Consider the following 18,715-nt stretch of genomic DNA (forward strand, 5'->3'; position numbering starts at 1 on the left):
GCCCCAGGCCAGCTCGGGGCCACAAGCAGTTACTTGTTTTGCCTGCCTTGACGCGACGGGCCTGGTTACAGCGGGAAGCTGCATCTGGTCCCAGGATAGTGACGAGCGGTGATGGTGGCGGTCGACAAGCTGCATTTGGTGTCAGGAGATGGTGGCAAGTGACAAGCTCCAGATTCGCACTGATTATACATTATGGTGAGTTGGAACTGTTTCATTTTATATTACAATGTATTAACATAAATAGTGCGCTTCAATCATCCTGACACTATATTGACTATGGTGTTGTATTACACTATATTGATTATGGCAACCAGCCATTGCCCGGGCAAATTACCCGCAACACTTCTTTCACCAAACTGGTCCCCAGTGCCAAAAAGATTTTGGAGCACTGGCCTAGAGGATGTCACTGTGTGTAGAGTTGTGGCCTATTGGTGGGGGGCAGAATTTCTCAGGATGGATTATCAGCATAGTAGTTATAGAGGGTGGGAAATAGACAGAATACAGAACATCACTGCCTGCTCTATACAGTGCAGTGATAGTGAATGATATCAGCATTTATCATTGGGTTTTTACAGTCATGGGGGTGGTGGAGGTGTGTTAGTTTATGCTAAGTGTTGGGGGGGGGGGGATATGCTGGGGTATCATTGTTGCAGGACTTAGTCTGTGATAACTGACCCGTGTGTACCTGGCTTAAGTGTGGGTATCCCAAATTCACCTGTTGTGAAATTCCTTATTTACTAGTCAGTCTGATTTTCAGTTGTAAAACCCTTGTAACGTCCCATATCATTTATATTTTTTAAAATACGATTTGATGAAAAGGCTGAGAAAACCTAGATCCTCTTAGGGCTCATTTACACTTGCTATAACTTCAACACACATTAAGGCACCTACTGCTTTCACATGCTTTTTGGATGTCTTTTTGGTGCCTGGGTGATGTTACGATAAGTATTTTGGAAGCTTGGCAGATGCCCTGTTTGTGTGTGTTTGTCAGGCTCCATGTACACGGGACGTTGTAAATGGCCATTTAGGAGCAGTTGGGCATTTTTTTCAGAAGTCCCTGAACCCACCTACATGTTATCTTATCTGTCCATGTACACTGGGTCGTTTACAGTCATTTGCAGGCAGTTGAGTTCAGGGACGTTTTTTGGAACGCAATTATTTGCGTTCGAACGTGCGTTTCCCGGCGTTTCAAACGCAAAAACGGGATCGAACGCGACCGAACGTGATGAAGTACGTTCAGCCACGTTATACGTTTTTTTTTTCGTCCATTCTAAATCAATGATTCCCTATGGGAGCCTATTGATTTGAATGGAAGTCGCACTGCAAGTCGGATGAGGATGATCCGACTTGCGGTGCGACTTGCGCTGTGAGAATCTTGAGGGGGAACTTCACGCCAAAAATGGGAAAAAATCTGCGTGGGGGTCCCCCCCCCCAGGTTCCAGACCAGGCCCTTCGGGTCTGGTATGGAATTTGAGGGTAGACCCACTCCAAAAAAACGGCGTGGGGACCCCCCCAAAATCCATACCAAACCCTTATCCGAGCACGCAGCCCCAGAGGCAGGAAGGGGGAGGGGACGAGCGAGCGGCCCCACCCCCCCTGGACCATACCAGACCACATGCCGTCAACATGGGGGGGTGCTGGTGCTTTGGGGCAGGGGGAGCTCTACACCCCCCACCCCAAAGCACCTTGCCCCCATGTTGATAAGGGAGGACAAGGGCCTCATCCCCACAACCCTGGCCAGTGGTTGTGGGGGTCTGCGGGCAGGGGGCTCATCGGAATTTGGAAGCCCCCTTTAACAAGGGGCCCCCCCCAGATCCCGGACCCTCTCCCTATGTGAATGGGTATGGGGTACACTGTACCCCTACCCATTCACCCCATAAAAGGCAGTGTTTGTAAATAACGACAGGAGACGTTTTGGAAAGTTTATTAAAAATCTTCATCAGGTCTCCTCCGCTCTTCTCCCCCTCCGCTCTTCTGGTCTTCTCCCCTCCGCTCTTCTGCTGTCCGCTCTTCTGCCCTTGGCTCTTCTTCTTCCTCCGGTCCTCCTCAGGCGATGTCTCCGGTGATTAAGCCGGTCTCCGGTCTCTGCAGCTTGTTATATAGCCATCAGGGGGCGTGGCTTCCCGATGACGTCATCGGGAGGCCCCACCCCTTATGTCACAGATGACGACATCTGTGACATAAGGGGGAAAATAATAATTTTTCCGTTTTTGGCCTGGAGTTCCCCCTCAAGGTCCTCACACCGCAAGTCGGATCATCCTGATCCGACTTGCAGTGCAACTTTCATTCAAATCAATAGGCTCCCATAGGGAACCATTGATTTTGAATGGAGGCAGAAAAAACGCTGCTAAAAGCAACGTGGCCAAACGTGCAATAACGCCAATGGTAAAAGCTACTGAAAGCACGTTTAACAGCTGCTTTTTCCCGGCGTCAGAACTAGCTTTGCAGCACATTTTTTTCTAACATCCCGTGTACATGGAGCCTTTGTGTTGATATCTCATACTGGCAATACCTCCAAAGCAAATCTACAGCTTAATAGAAGCTTCTTAAAAGCTGCAGTTGCTTCAGGTGAGCTTTGTCGATGGAGCCATTGAAGAAAGCTACAAGGGGTGTAAATTCTGAAGGGTAGACAAAGCAAGGTGTAAACTGGACTGTAAGCTAACAATTTAAGTTATTGACAGGGGCTTTAACTAGTGTTCAGAGAGCTTTAAAAAAAACATGTCCAAAGTCATGTATTGAAGCAAGTGTCAATGAGCCTTAGGGCCCTTTCACACAAACGCATCCCTATGCGGCAGCAGATGTCAGCGGTTACATGTCCGCTGACACCCGCTACCATCCGCATCCGATCCTGTCCATGAAATCCGGATGGATGGAAACCCTAATTTCCATCCATCCAGGGGATGGGATGAGAGTGGACAGGCGGGCTGTTCTCATCTGATTTCCCCATAGAGGATAGCGGGGCTCTGACACCTCCCTCTCCGCACACAGAGCGGAGACGGAGCTGTTACCTGCCTGCTCAGCGGGGATCGGCGGATCAATCCCCCGCTGAGCAGCACGGATCCGCCAACGGAAAGGAAAGGAGCCTTACAAATAATACCTCACTCACTTGTATCAATTAAAATTGTGTTAACATATCAGAATTTTCATTTATTTTTTAGAAAGATAACTTATAAACTGTGAAAAATTTATATACAATCTAAACAATTTTTCCAGTAGCTACTAACATCTTAAACTAAGTTCTTCGAATCAGGGGCCCTTCAACTTATTTTCATAATATTAAGAAACAACACAATAACCAATATTTAAATGTTTAAACTTTTATACACAAGGGGCAAATGTATTCCTCGTTTTCCTTTAGTTTTTGGCCAATGCACGATACGTGGAACCAAAAGTCACACTTTTCACATGCAATCTGCAATAAAAAAAAAAAATAAAATTATATATTGTAATGTAAGATAAAAATGATTTGTTGGTGAAGTGGTATATGTAGAGAGAGAGTTTCTGTCAATGGTGAAACACATAGGGGTTGATTTACTACGACTGAAGAGTGTAAAATTTGGTGTAGCACTGCATAGAAACCAGTCATTTTTAATGTCTTTTTTTTTTTTCTGTTGAAGCTTAATTGAACAAGCTGTAGTTAGAAGCTGAAATGCTATCATGCACAGCTCCACCAGATTTAGCACCTTTTTGTAAATCAACCCCATTTTTTCAACAATAATTTCTTTCAATTGGAAAAAATTTACACTACTGTGTAGAGAGAGAGAGATCCAATAAAGCTGGGCATATAAGGTGTATATATATTTTTTTGTTGGCTTGTCATGTTGTTATGGCCAAAAATTATGATATTTTTTTTTAGTATAAATTTTATTCTACGTACCCATTTGACTGTGGAGGTACTTTGGTTCATGTCGTCTTTTTCACCACACATCCTACAAAGGCCATCCAAATCATCTGTACAAAAGAAATGTATAAGGGGGAAAAAAGTTGATAAACACAAAAATGTATTATTATGTATTTTTTTGTTTCCCTATGCATTTATAAACAGTCCTATTAATTTAAATGTTATACATGTATGTTTTACTGATAGCAAATTTTGAGCTATTTACATGTATATTTTGAGAGTTGTGCAATCCATTATGCATCCTTGTCATTTTTGACGATGTCCCACTGCTGTGCACTTGATGCCAATCACTGCCTATCAGTGGTGCCAATCAGTTCTGCCTTTCATTGCTCATCAGTACTGCATTTCAGTGCCTCCATCAGTGCTAAATATTTGTGCATCCTCATCAGCGCCCATTACTTCCGCATCATCAGTCACCATCACTGCAGCCTCATCACTGCATATCAGTGAAGCACAAAAAATTTAATTTTTTTTTTCTTTAAATGTTTTGTCTTTAATCGTTTTTATGAAAATCAAAGAATAAAAGAAGTTGCGTGACAGTGATGGTACGCGTAGGGTAGCTTACCACACCGGAATTGGTATGCATAAGGTAGCTTACCACACCGGAATTGTTACCGGAGGACGAGCTGGCCATCTCTGCCTTGAATGCTGATGTAAGTCTTTTTTTTTTCCAAAACAATTTTTATTGAATAAAAGGTAAAGGTCATACAGCCAATTGAAAGAATTGCAACATATAGATGAAACAATGAATTTTGTGCAAATAGTCATATAAGAACATTCAGTTTCGTACAATACAAACGTATAGATCAATCCTAGCGCACAATGGACTGTGATGAACAGAACACAGTGAAATTCTTAATACAAGACAAACGTAGTATGTAGAACCTATCGGGAGTATTGAGAAAAAAACCCAATAAAAAATATAACGTTACAATATGGTTTAGAGGCATTGCCTGCGAGTAGGGAAAGCGATCAGGTATGAAAGGCTAGATTATCGTGGCCCAACTGGGATAACTGTGTATCTTGTAAAGTTGTGGGTGTCAGTCAAAAGGTGGTTTTGAGGATATAACCATCAGCGTATCTTTGAAGACGGACCGTGTTTGTTTTGTTTCAACTGCATAGTGAAGTGGATCGTGCCAGGAGTTTCCAAAAGGTGTGAGAGGTTGAGTTGAAAGATAGTGAACGTGAGATGTTGCTGTGAATGATTATTGGGCAATAGAAGCTGCATGGATAATTGCGTACGAGAGGAGGGGAATGTCCTAAGGGGACATGTCTCCCACCTCTCTCGTTTGACTTTCAAAGAGTATAGTATGAGGGTATGGGGGGGGGGAGGGGGGGAGAAGAGGGGAGGAAAAGGTGAGTAGGGAAGAGGGGAGGTAGGGCAGGTCATCTCGGTCTCTGCCCCGCTCTGAGTAAATCTCGGTGGGAGTGTAATGGGGGGAGAGTTCCAAAAGTGATTAAGGTCTGTGTAAGTGAGGGATATTCTAAGAGGGGAGAGTCTTATCCGGTGAGTAGGGAGGACTCTTACCTACAACCCTGTTTTAGGGGTAAGAGTGGACTCCCTGTAGAATGCGTGTATGAGGGCATATTACGTCTAGCTAGACTAGGAGGGGCAAGGGGCCCAAGGGCATAGAGCAGTGTTGGGGTGGGAAAGCTACTAATTGCATTGTTGATGAGACTAGAAATCAAAGGCTTGTTAGGTTAATGATGATAAATATGCGTCTGATGATTTGAAGGCGAACCGTTTGTCCCAAATGAGGGCGAATTTGTCATTCGTATCGTGTGCGATTGCGATCAGTTCTTCTAGTTTTACAATTTTATCGATTCGGTGTATCCAGTCCTTCAGAGTGGGAGGAAGTTCGGAGTCCCACCGGGCTGGTATACAGGCTTTGGCTACATTTATTAGATAGGGGATCATTGATTTGCAGTAACGGCGTGGCGGCATTGTTGTGTGGTGGAGTAAGTATTGTGCTGGGGAGAATGCAATTTGGAGGTCAAGGTGAGTTGTAAAGATTTTGTGGATTTAAGTCCAAAAGGGCTGGATTTTCGGACATGTCCAGAAAACATGTAGGAGGGAGCCTGAGTGTTCACAGCATCTCCAGCATTTGTTGGCAATATCCGGAAAGAACCTGTGTAAGATAGATGGTGTCCTATACCAGCGTGTTAGAAGTTTGTAACAGGATTCTTGCATTGAGACGTTGAGAGAGTTTTTGTGGGTGATAAAACAAATGTTCTCTCAATCGTTTTCAGTAAGCGAGATATCTAGGTCAGATTCCCAGTCATTTAAGATTTTGGGTTTCAGTATGCTAGAATCTGTGTAGAGGAGATTGTACGTACAAGAGATTAAGTGACGTTGTGGCTTATTAGTAAGGATGATCCTTTCGAACGGTGTTAGCTGTCTAGAGAAAAGGTTCACGCGATTCTGGGAGGTAAGGAAGTGTCTGGTTTGCAGGAAAGACCAGAGTGGCATGGGCGATTTAGCTGTCTAGAGAAAAGGTTCACGCGATTCTGGGAGGTAAGGAAGTGTCTGGTTTGCAGGAAAGACCAGAGTGGCATGGGCGATGTTTCAGATGTATATGGCAAGCGGGTGTGATCAAGGAATGATCCGTCTTTGAAAAATTGGTGTGCGCGCATTATCTCAAATTTCCAGTGATTAGGGCGAAAGGAGGAGGACATTCCAGGTGGGAAGTCAGGATTATGTTGGATTGGGGTGAGGGGGCCAATTATGGAGGAAAATGAAGATTGTTTGCAAACCTCTGAGAAGATGCGAAGGGTAGTTCCAATCAGACCCAACCAAGGGAGAACTTTAAGCGGGGTGTTTCCAAGAGAGTTTTCTAGAGTAACCCAATCTTTATTTTTTTCATGCAAGGACCAGTCTAGAATTCTGGTGAGGTGACAAGCCCAGTGGTACTTTTGTAGGTCGGGAAGACCTATGCCCCCTTTCAGTTTTGGCTTGGAAAGAAGAGCGAATGCAAGTCTGGGTCTTTTTTGGCACCATAGAAATTTTGTGCAGAGAGTTTTGAATAAGGTGAAAAAGGTTGAGGGGATTTTAATCGGGATGGTCTGGAGGAGGTAAAGGATGCGTGGAAGGATATTCATTTTGATGATTGCAGCCCTTTCAAACCAAGAGAAAAAAGGTCTATTCCATTTTTGAATGTCATCTTTGATGGCTTTGAGCGCGGGTGTGAAGTTTTTATCGAAAAGGTCTGATAATTTAGAGGGGAGGTTTATGCCTAAATATTTGATGGATCCTCATTGCCACTGGAATGGGAAGTTACTTTCACATTGGGTAACAATGTTTGCGGGTAGCGAGATGTTAAGAGCATGCGATTTAGAGAAATTGATTTTGAAGTTAGATATTGACTGGAAGAATTTGAATTGGGATAAGAGGGTTGGGATGGATAGAAGAGGTTTGCTTTAAAAGAGTAAAATGTCATCCGCAAAGGCGGCTATTTTGTAGGAGTGTGTATGTATTTTGATCCCATGTATGTCCAGATTAGAATCTAGGGAGCGGAGAAACGGCTCCAGGGTAAGAACGAAAAGGATGGGGGAAAGGGGGCATCCTTGTCTGGTACCGTTACTGATGGAGAAGGCGTCTGACAGGTGACCATTGACTTTTATTTTGGCTGTAGGGACAAAGCCAACCTGATTTTTGTTTATTAGGGAGGGAATGATGGGGAGCAATCTGTTTGCGAGGATCTTTGCAAATAACTTAATATCTACGTTTAAGAGGGAAATTGGTGTATACTAGATACGAATTGGGAGCTGCCCCTTTAGTGCCATAATCCTAATATTACATAACAGAGAAAAGATGGATGGTACAACATAGGTTGTCCAAACATATATTGTGGCGGACTTTCAAGGCACACGCTGAGTAAGCACACTCATTACTTAAAATGATTACTTTTATTAAGAAAATTTAAAAGACACAAAGAAAATTATTTTGGTGAACATTGACATGAATATTATTTCCTATACATTCAAAAAATAGTATACAGGCATTGTTGACAGTTGGTGAGGGTTACAGTTGTTATACAAATCTGATAAGGTCAACGCGTTTCGCATTTACGCTTCCTCAGGACCTCAGATAGTTGGGTAACCTCTTAATAAAACAAAAAACATATCATACATTACTTTTTCATACATATATATATAAATACATCCATTTACAATGTTTCATATAGATATAGGTTCATTACATATGCATGCATGTTACTGTATGGTCAAGTGGACAATAAAAGAGCGGATAAACCCACCTCCTCACACAACAGTGCATCATACTGTTCGACCGGGGGCTAAGCTCGATGGGAGGGGCCACCTCGGACCATAACCACCTGAGTTGGTAAATTATCAAAATGACATTATATGAAATTCTTTTTTAGAGTTAATTCTAACATCTATTGTATGTGATATTGTGTAATAATTCATGATTACCCAGCCGTCCTGCCTTTTCCCATATCCATCAATATTCTCTAAAAGGTAGAGGATGGTATGTAGGTCAGTTGGGCTTGTTACACCTGAATGTGAACAGTATGTTTATATTCATATTCTAGTAAATTCTTCAATTATAATATAGTATGTTTTTCGTTTTGTCGCAGTAAAGTACATGAGTGGACATATTGAGTCCTATTTTGTAAGATAGAGATATCATATCAATAGAGGGAATAAAAGAGGGAAATGAGAAAGGGAGAGGGAAATGGGGAAGAGAGAGAAGAAAAGGAAGAGAATACAGGAGAAGGGGAGGAGGGTAGAAGGGGGGGGAGGGGAAAAAAGAAGGGAAAAGAACCAGGGGATGAAAGACAGGGAGGGGGAGGGGAGGAGGGGGGTAGGCCAGGGAAAAGGAAGAGGGAATGAGAAGTGTGGCAGGGAAAGATACAGATATGGAAGAAACCATGGAGATGGGGTGGTAGGGAGCAGAAAGTAAGAAAAGGTGTGTATATATGTAGTTACAGATATATGATGTAATTTATATGTATCTTGTAATCTTTTTCTCTATGTATTCAGGGCAAAAGAAATATAAACAATATTTGATATTTAGTAAGTACTTACACTTTACTTGTATTCTTATGTTTAGAGGTGTCCTAATAATGGACTATCTCAAAAAGCTTGTTATTGGAAGAGATTTAAGCAGACCCGCATCCAGCTGGTAAACAGTGACATAATCCCTTCATGCTGAAGATAGGAGTTAGGTAACATTCACATACTATGTCTCTATGTTAACAAATAGTACAGATTGTGCTCAAATATGCAGTATGTTACAGCTCTCTGTGGGCAAGACTTGAATAGATTGTTTGGAGGGATTTGAATTTAAATTGATCTTTTTGAATTATCACCGGACATCACAGCAGCAGCCGAGTTTTATGGTCACTTAAAGGAATGGTTTAAAACTAAGGGCCTCATTGAGGCCTGGGCTTGTGGTTGTCCTCAGAATATAGATCCATCTGGCCTCTCGTTGAAGTATAATTTTGTCAAATTCACCACCTCTAGGGTCTTCTAGGATCCGTTCGAGGGCGGCGAATTTGACCACTCTGGTGTTGTTTTTGTGGTAGACACCAAGATGTCTTCCAATGGGTGTAGAGAGGAGGTTGTTTTTTCCGTAACCTATGTGTTCTTTTATGTGGCGCCAAAACTGTCTCTTGGTCTTTCCTATATAATAGGCACTGCATTCACAATACATGATGTACACGATGCCTATAGTTTGGCAATCTACATAGTGTTTTATCGCATGTAATTGGTTGTTAGGCAGATAGAAGGATTGGTTTTCATATATCCATTCACAGAAGTCACAGCTTCCACATTGCCAAGTGCCTGTTATGTTTTCTTCCTCTGTAACCCTTTTATCCACAAAATTACTTTTAGTTACTCGGTCCTTAATTGATCTTGCCTTCCTATATGTTATTTCTGGATAATCTTTTAGGTACTTACTTAGAATGTTGTCATTCCTAAGCAAATACCAGTGTTGTTGCAAAATGTTTCGGACTATCTGATGCTGCTTGTGATATGGGGTGATAATACGGACATTATCCTCTGTGTTTTTGTTTTTTTTGTTAAAGAGGAGTTCCTCCCTAGTTTTTTGGCATGCTCTGTTGAAAGCCTTACGTAATGTAGTGGTTGTATAGCCTCTTGCTAACAATCTATTACGTAGATTGCTAGCCTCCATTCGAAATTGTTCCTCATTTGAACAAATACATCGCAATCGTAGATATTGGGAGTATGGTATACTACTCACTAGTTGTTTTGGATGGAAGCTCTGTGCATGTAACACAGTGTTACCTGCCGTTGGCTTACGGTATAACGTTGTCTCAATTTTCCCGGTGTTTGTAATAGATATTGTTATATCTAAGAAGGGTATAGATGCATTGTTTTTTTGATGAGTGAATTTGAGGTTGTATTGATTTGTATTTAGAGCATTGAGAAATCTCCGCAGGTCCTCCTCCGGCCCCGTCCACAACATAAACACATCGTCTATGTAGCGGAGCCAGAGGAGGACGTGCGGAAAATGACAGGAAAGGCCGTCGTCAGAAAAAAGTGTCCGCTCCCACCCCCCCAGGTACAGGTTGGCATAGGACGGGGCACAGGAGGTCCCCATCGCTACCCCCTGCACCTGGAGGTAGTGGGAGCGGTCAAAGACAAAGGCATTTCCCGTCAATATGAAAAAAAAGGCCCTCCAGGACAAAATTTATTTGTCCTCTATGTTTAAGAGGACGTTCCAACAGAAATTCCCTTACCGTTTGTAGGCCTTTTGTATGGGGGATACTGCTGTAAAGGGCTTCAATATCTATCGCCACAAGTATGGTGTTAGGTGGGACAGATAGTCCCTCCAATCTCTTCAATAGATCTGGTGTATCTTGGATATAAGATGGAAGTGATGTAACATGTTCTCTCAAAATTATGTCGATATATTGACTGAGGGGTTCAGTATAGGAGCCTATCCCAGATATTATGGGTCTGCCTGGGGGGGCTGTGAGGCTTTTATGTGTCTTAGGTGTGGCATAGAACGTAGGGGTCTTTGGATTTTTTACCAAAATCGCATGGTATGTGTCCTTATTTATCACTCCTTTTTGATAGGCTCTTAGGAGTAGTTGTGCAAACTCTTTTTGAAGTGTATTAACTTGTTCTTGTGTTATTGGTTTATACCATTCTCTGTTGTTTAAGATGGTAAGGCACATTTCCCTATATTGCTCTATGTCCATCACTACCACATTCCCCCCCCTTATCGGCAGGTTTGACTATAATTTTGTTGTTATTGCTTAGAGACACTAAGGCTTTTTTTTGTTGTGGACTCAGGTTGTCCATATTGTTGTTGGGTAATGTCTGTATTGACTCAATTTGTTTTGTAACTTGGGTGATGAACGCCGCTATGTTTGGATTTGTGTGTAGAGATGGGAATTTGTCGGATTTCTTTTTTACTGTATGAACCGGAAATTCTTGTACCATAGGAGCAGATAAGAGTGGTGTTGAGGAGGGTCCTATTGTTTTGGGTGTGTTTATGATTTGTGAAGCTAGGTGGGGGGGCTGCAAGGTTGCCGGGACCTGGGAGCTTTCGAAGGCCTCATTTTCCTCAAGGAGGTCCATGAGGTCCTTCAGCGCCCTGAAGTCACGCACCTTGAAGTCCCTCCACTGCTCCTTGAGTATGTGATCCTGTTTTTTCCTTTTCCTTTCTTCGTTGAAAATATATTTGTATGTTAGTCTCCTCCCGAATTGGTTTAAATCTTTTATAAGTTCAAAATGATTTATCTCCTGTGTTGGACAAAACGTAAGGCCGAGAGAGAGAACTTCTCTTTCAGCTTGTGTAAGGGTGTAAGATGATAAATTTATAACATCTAGGTGGGTGGTGGTTGAGTTAATTTGATTACAAATGTGTCCAATGTGCCCTTGTTTGTTGTGTTGTCTCCTAGTGTTTTGGCCAGATCTAACTGGCTGTTCATTAGGTCTAAAAAACCATCCTCTTGAATTGTGAGTTGGTCACCTTGTGCTGCAGTGTTAGTAATGGGTGTAGTGGATGAAGCTTTGGGACGTACCGAACCGTCACCGTGACGCGAGTGCGCTAGGGTTGCGATCGTTTGTGATTTAGGTGTTTGATTTGGCATAATTTTGTGTCCGTGCTCAAGTGCGCGTTTCTTACCACCACCTTGTGTACCGTCATCGGATTTTTGTCTCTTTTTTGTCTGTCGGTATCTCCAATGATTGGCTTGTGCATGCTGTGAAGAATAAGAGATATTAGATGCGTTTGAAGAGTCAGATTCTTGGCTATCATTTTCATAGTTGCTGTTATTTACATTTTGTCTAGAAAACCGAGGTCGTCCCGGTCCATTATTGGGCCATTTATACGCTGTGTTATTGCTAAATGCTAGCTTATCGCGTGCAAATTTTTGTTCTTTTTTGGACACTATATCGCCATTATATTTTACCAGAAACTCCTGGAGTGTACTGTTTTTGACAGTAAACTCCGGGAGTAATCGGATACTTTCATTTTTTGTATGTAGAGCTTTTATTTCATCATTTAATGTTAGCATCTCATTTCGATATTATTCCAGTAGTATGGCTATCATCTGCTTCGAGCATAGTTTGAGAGTTTTCTCCCATATTTCTTTGAGCTCCAGGGAGACAAATCTCAAGCTGGGAAAAATTTGCACTCTTAGGCCCATAGGGTTCAGGTTTTCCTCGTTATATTTTTCGAAATACTTAATATGCCAGTAAAGGTTTGATTTTCGGATTAGGCATTTTCTTAGTTTAACAAAGAAACTGTCTATATCCAGGCATCCGACTGTATCTTCTTTAACATCTTTTTGAATTTTTAGCATCAGACCTTCCCAGGATGTGCCTAGATAGTCCGCCATCTTATCTTTACTTTTTTAATTTGTTTAAAAAGAGTTTTCGTTTATCTGTTATAGATTTTTAGTATTTTGATAATTTTGTCTGTCTACATATTTTATAGACCAGAAACAAATACAAGGGATATATGAATATCCAAGAATGTGGGGAGCTCAAGAAAGAATGGGTGGGTAACACCCTATTTGATACTAGATATGAATTGGGAGCTGCCCCTTTAGTGCCATAATCCTAATATAACATAACAGAGAAAAGATGGATGGTACAACATAGGTTGTCCAAACATATATTGTGGCGGACTTTCAAGGCACACGCTGAGTAAGCATACTCATTACTTAAAATGATTACTTTTATTAAGAAAATTTAAAAGACACAAAGAAAATTATTTTGGTGAACATTGACATGAATATTATTTCCTATACATTCAAAAAATAGTATACAGGCATTGTTGACAGTTGGTGAGGGTTACAGTTGTTATACAAATCTGATAAGGTCAACGCGTTTCGCATTTACGCTTCCTCAGGACCTCAGATAGTTGGGTAACCTCTTAATAAAACAAAAAACATATCATACATTACTTTTTCATACATATATAAATACATCCATTTACAATGTTTCATATAGATATAGGTTCATTACATATGCATGCATGTTACTGTATGGTCAAGTGGACAATAAAAGAGCGGATAAACCCACCTCCTCACACAACAGTGCATCATACTGTTCGACCGGGGGCTAAGCTCGATGGGAGGGGCCACCTCGGACCATAACCACCTGAGTTGGTAAATTATCAAAATGACATTATATGAAATTCTTTTTTAGAGTTAATTCTAACATCTATTGTATGTGATATTGTGTAATAATTCATGATTACCTTTTAGAGAATATTGATGGATATGGGAAAAGGCAGGACGGCTGGGTAGAGGATGGTATGTAGGTCAGTTGGGCTTGTTAACCCTGAATGTGAACAGTATGTTTATATTCATATTCTAGTAAATTCTTCAATTATAATATAGTATGTTTTTCGTTTTGTCGCAGTAAAGTACATGAGTGGACATATTGAGTCCTATTTTGCAAGATAGATATATCACATCAATAGAGGGAATAAAAGAGGGAAATGAGAAAGGGAGAGGGAAATGGGGAAGAGAGAGAAGAAAGGGAAGAGAATACAGGAGAAGGGGAGGAGGGTAGAAGGAGGGAGGGGAAAAAGAAGGGAAAAGAACCAGGGGATGAAAGACAGGGAGGGGAGGAGGGGAGGTAGGCCAGGGAAAAGGAAGAGGGAATGAGAAGTGTGGCAGGGAAAGATACAGATATGGAAGAAACCATGGAGATGGGGTGGTAGGGAGCAGAAAGTAAGAAAAGGTGTGTATATATGTAGTTACAGATATATGATGTAATTTATATGTATCTTGTAATCTTTTTCTCTATGTATTCAGGGCAAAAGAAATATAAACAATATTTGATATTTAGTAAGTACTTACACTTTACTTGTATTCTTATGTTTAGAGGTGTCCTAATAATGGACTGTGACGGTAGTCACTTTGGTTGGAGGTCCTGTGGAACTCAGCTTACCTTAGAGGGGTTGGGAAAACCCTCTCTCTGCCCCCTAGTCTCCTCTTATGTGTAAGTCCCCTGTGTCTATTAGGGGCACAGGGTGACCAAGAACCCCAGTTGGGTCTGCACTAACCAGACTCGCTGTAAAACCACACCGGACTCAGCATTTGGTGTTATCCCGGCTATCCTGGGTTCTGTATGTGTGGTTTGTGTTGAACCTATGACAGCAATATTTAAGAACAATATTCCTCAAAGAAATATATAAAGATGAACAATTTCAGACTGTTATAATATTGGAAATGGTGTCCCATAGAACTCTGCTAGATAGGTTGAGATGGGGTGGGGTTTGTTATGGTTAAGTTCCTGCATTTCTTTGTTCTATTGTTGTTCTGTCTGCCTTAAACCTATTATGGGATATACATGTGTATTAGCTTCTAGAGGGGAGGAGGGGATTTCTCCAGCAGCACTTCCTAGACTGTCTGTTGGAAAGTTGAATACACCTGTGTGTCATGTTACAGAATGTAGTTCCCCGCCCAGTGTGTTGTTGTTATGCAAAGAGGGGGAGGGGGGATTGTCCTCTGAGTTGTGATCTTTTGTGTCTGTGTTCAATAAAGTGTTAGTTGCTTTCAGAGACATACAAGCTAAGTTCAGGCTAGTTTTTGTATGTAGGGCGGCTGGAATATCTCCATCTATGTCCAGACTGGAGGAAGCCACATACTGACGGAAGACCACAAGTACGGTGTGGGTCGACGGTTCCGTTACACTGGTTGGCAGCGGCGGGATGCTTCCTGCAGTCTGGGACATCCAAACCTCCACCGGGATCCAAGGTCCGGATAACAGAAGAGGAGAGGTACAGATATCAGCTGCCATGGAAGAGGAATTTGGAAGGAGGTTGCGAGAGATGCGGATACAGCACAGGGGATCGGTGTCAGAGAAGGTCCTGCTAGGATGGTATGATTCAATCCGCTTTGAACTCTGGAAGGAAACGCTAGCTTGTGAGCAGCGACACCAGGGAAAAATCCTCTCCTCCTTCCAGGAAAGGTACTGGTCGCAGTATGGATTGTGGGTGCTGGTTTTGGGAGATAAACCACACAAGGAATGGAAAGCTGAATTAAGCAGGCTTGTCCAGGAGGAGATGCGATTGGATGAGAGGTACAGAGCTCTCCGCTGGTATGTAAGCCAAGTGTGCCCATGGACCGCGGACGACAGCCCAACAGAAGGCTTTGGCTATGGCGGCCTGGGACTGTCATTAGAGAAGTGGTCAGAGGACCCTAACTTTGGGAGCGATTTGGAGTGGCGATTAGAGGAAATTATGGATTCCAGAGAAAAGATCCTGAACATCTCGGAAGTGCTCTGGGCACTGGAAGATATGGAGTTTCTGGCCATTCAGGAATGGGAGCTGGAGATCGCCTACAGACGGCTGATAGACTCTGATCAGCACCAGCCAGCGTTACCGGGAGAGGAGATTGTAGGTCCCTTGTCCCAGCAGCAAACAGCACTGGTAGTGGAGATGGTCAGTCCCCCTACCCAGCACCAGCCAGTGTTACCGGGAGAGGAGATTGTAGGTTCCTTGTCCCAGCAGCAGCAAACAGCACTGGTAGTGGAGATGGTCAGTCCCCCTACCCAGCACCAGCCAGTGTTACCGGGAGAGGAGATTGTAGGTCCCTTGTCCCAGCAGCAGCAAACAGCACTGGTAGTGGAGATGGTCGATCCCACTACTCAGCACCAGCCATGGATTACAGATGTACCTGACTTTTCATCGAAGGATGATATGGGTGATAAATCACCTGCCAAAGTGTTGGCACTGGGCCTGAGTGCCACCAGCCTGTGCCCTGGACTTTCAGCAATTCCAGAGGCTGGGGATTTAATAGACTTTTCTGCTGAGGAGGAACGTCCCAGTGAGCTTACAGCAGAAGAGCGGGCATCCAGGCATAGCACTGCTGACCTCTGCCTGCAACAATTGGTGGCCCAGGAAGATGTGTGCAAGGCCACTGACTTTTCAGCTTACTTCCCTGCGGAACAACGGGCATCAGGGCCTAATATTACTGAGCTCTGCCCAACACCAACAGCAGCATCTGTTGAGTTACAAGAAGCTTCTACGGCAGAAAAGCTGACAACTGGACAGAGGGTCCAAGACATCTTCCCCACACCGGAGGCAGTTCCGGAGGCCCAGGGTGAGAAGGTGGTGGTCACTCCCCAGCAGCAGACGGCTTCCCAGAATGATGACACCAACCCAGCAGAAGAGCTGGCAACAGGGCAGAGTGCGGCTGGCCTCTACCCTCAACTAACAAAGGATGGGTTTCCTGAGAAAGAGGATGGGACTACGGTCTTTACTTGCATACCCCAGGGATGCTGGATAGTCGGCCCAGATCCCCAACAACCTGACAAAGTGAGCCCAGCCACGCTGTCTTCTCTCCAGCAGCTAAAAGGACTCCTGGGAGAAGGGCCAGTCCACGCTTCTCCCCAGCGGCGGGTATGTTTTACACGAGAGGCAGAGGTTGGCTGGGTGAGTAACGCTGTGTTCCGGACAATATGTTTGGGGTACTGTGTGGGGACAGACATTGGGGGATGGGAACTATGGACTAACTTCGAAGTCAACCCGTTTGGGGTCTCCTCCTGCGTTAGTCTCCTTTGGAAAGGGGAGAGATGTGACGGTAGTCACTTTGGTTGGAGGTCCTGTGGAACTCAGCTTACCTTAGAGGGGTTGGGAAAACCCTCTCTCTGCCCCCTAGTCTCCTCTTATGTGTAAGTCCCCTGTGTCTATTAGGGGCACAGGGTGACCAAGAACCCCAGTTGGGTCTGCACTAACCAGACTCGCTGTAAAACCACACCGGACTCAGCATTTGGTGTTATCCCGGCTATCCTGGGTTCTGTATGTGTGGTTTGTGTTGAACCTATGACAGCAATATTTAAGAACAATATTCCTCAAAGAAATATATAAAGATGAACAATTTCAGACTGTTATAATATTGGAAATGGTGTCCCATAGAACTCTGCTAGATAGGTTGAGATGGGGTGGGGTTTGTTATGGTTAAGTTCCTGCATTTCTTTGTTCTATTGTTGTTCTGTCTGCCTTAAACCTATTATGGGATATACATGTGTATTAGCTTCTAGAGGGGAGGAGGGGATTTCTCCAGCAGCACTTCCTAGACTGTCTGTTGGAAAGTTGAATACACCTGTGTGTCATGTTACAGAATGTAGTTCCCCGCCCAGTGTGTTGTTGTTATGCAAAGAGGGGGAGGGGGGATTGTCCTCTGAGTTGTGATCTTTTGTGTCTGTGTTCAATAAAGTGTTAGTTGCTTTCAGAGACATACAAGCTAAGTTCAGGCTAGTTTTTGTATGTAGGGCGGCTGGAATATCTCCATCTATGTCCAGACTGGAGGAAGCCACATACTGACGGAAGACCACAAGTACGGTGTGGGTCGACGGTTCCGTTACATGGACTATCTCAAATAGCTTGTTATTGGAAGAGATTTAAGCAGACCCGCATCCAGCTGGTAAACAGTGACATAATCCCTTCATGCTGAAGATAGGAGTTAGAGACATAGTATGTGAATGTTACCTATGTTAACAAATAGTACAGATTGTGCTCAAATATGCAGTATGTTACAGCTCTCTGTGGGCAAAGAAAACGGTGTACTCACGTGTAGCTCTGTCCTCAACTCATATCCCAGCCGCCATATCTTTTTCCCTGGTGGTTTTGTGGTCTATATAGGTCCCTCACACCGGCTGCTAATCAGCACAGGTGTTTGACGTCGGCCGCGGCGCACAGGATGTGCGTCATCGGTCTCCGCCGGAAATGATGTTCAAAGGAACACATCTCGTATCGGAAGTGGGAGGAGCCTAGCGGAAGCGCTGTATAGTTAACAACAGAGGTAGTGTCTTTACCTTCCTTAGGGATGACAGTGACATGTGCTTCTAGGAGTCTGTTAGGGGTATCAGGGGGAGATGCCAGTGAGTTGAATGCTTTAATCATAGGGCCAGAGAGGATGTCAATGAATGTTTTATAATACGGAGCTGTAAAGCCGTCTGGACCAGGGCTCTTTCCAACCTTAAGCTGTTTAATCGCGGTTGAAAGTTCCTCTGGGGAAATGGGTTAGTCTAGGGTTTGAGCAAAATCTCGTGGAATAGGATCAGGGCAATGTTGTGTTAAAAAGTTATTTATAAGAGATTCCTTAGCTGCAGCTGGAGAGGTGGGAGGGAGATTGTAGAGCTTGGAATAGTACTGTTTAAATTGATCTGCAATATCTAAAGTGTTAGCAAAAGATTGTCCTTGACCGTTTTTAATGGAGTGTACGGTGGAGGCAGCTTTTTTCGCCTGGAGGGCCCTCGCAAGGTACCTGCCACTTTTGTTACCATACTCATAAAAGAGTTTTTGTCTCAGTATAAACTCGCGCTTTACCTTTATGTGTAAATCCTCCAGAAGTT

This window comes from Pelophylax lessonae (assembly GCF_965119305.1).
Source record: "Pelophylax lessonae genome assembly, chromosome: 11".
NCBI lineage: Eukaryota > Metazoa > Chordata > Amphibia > Anura > Ranidae > Pelophylax > Pelophylax lessonae.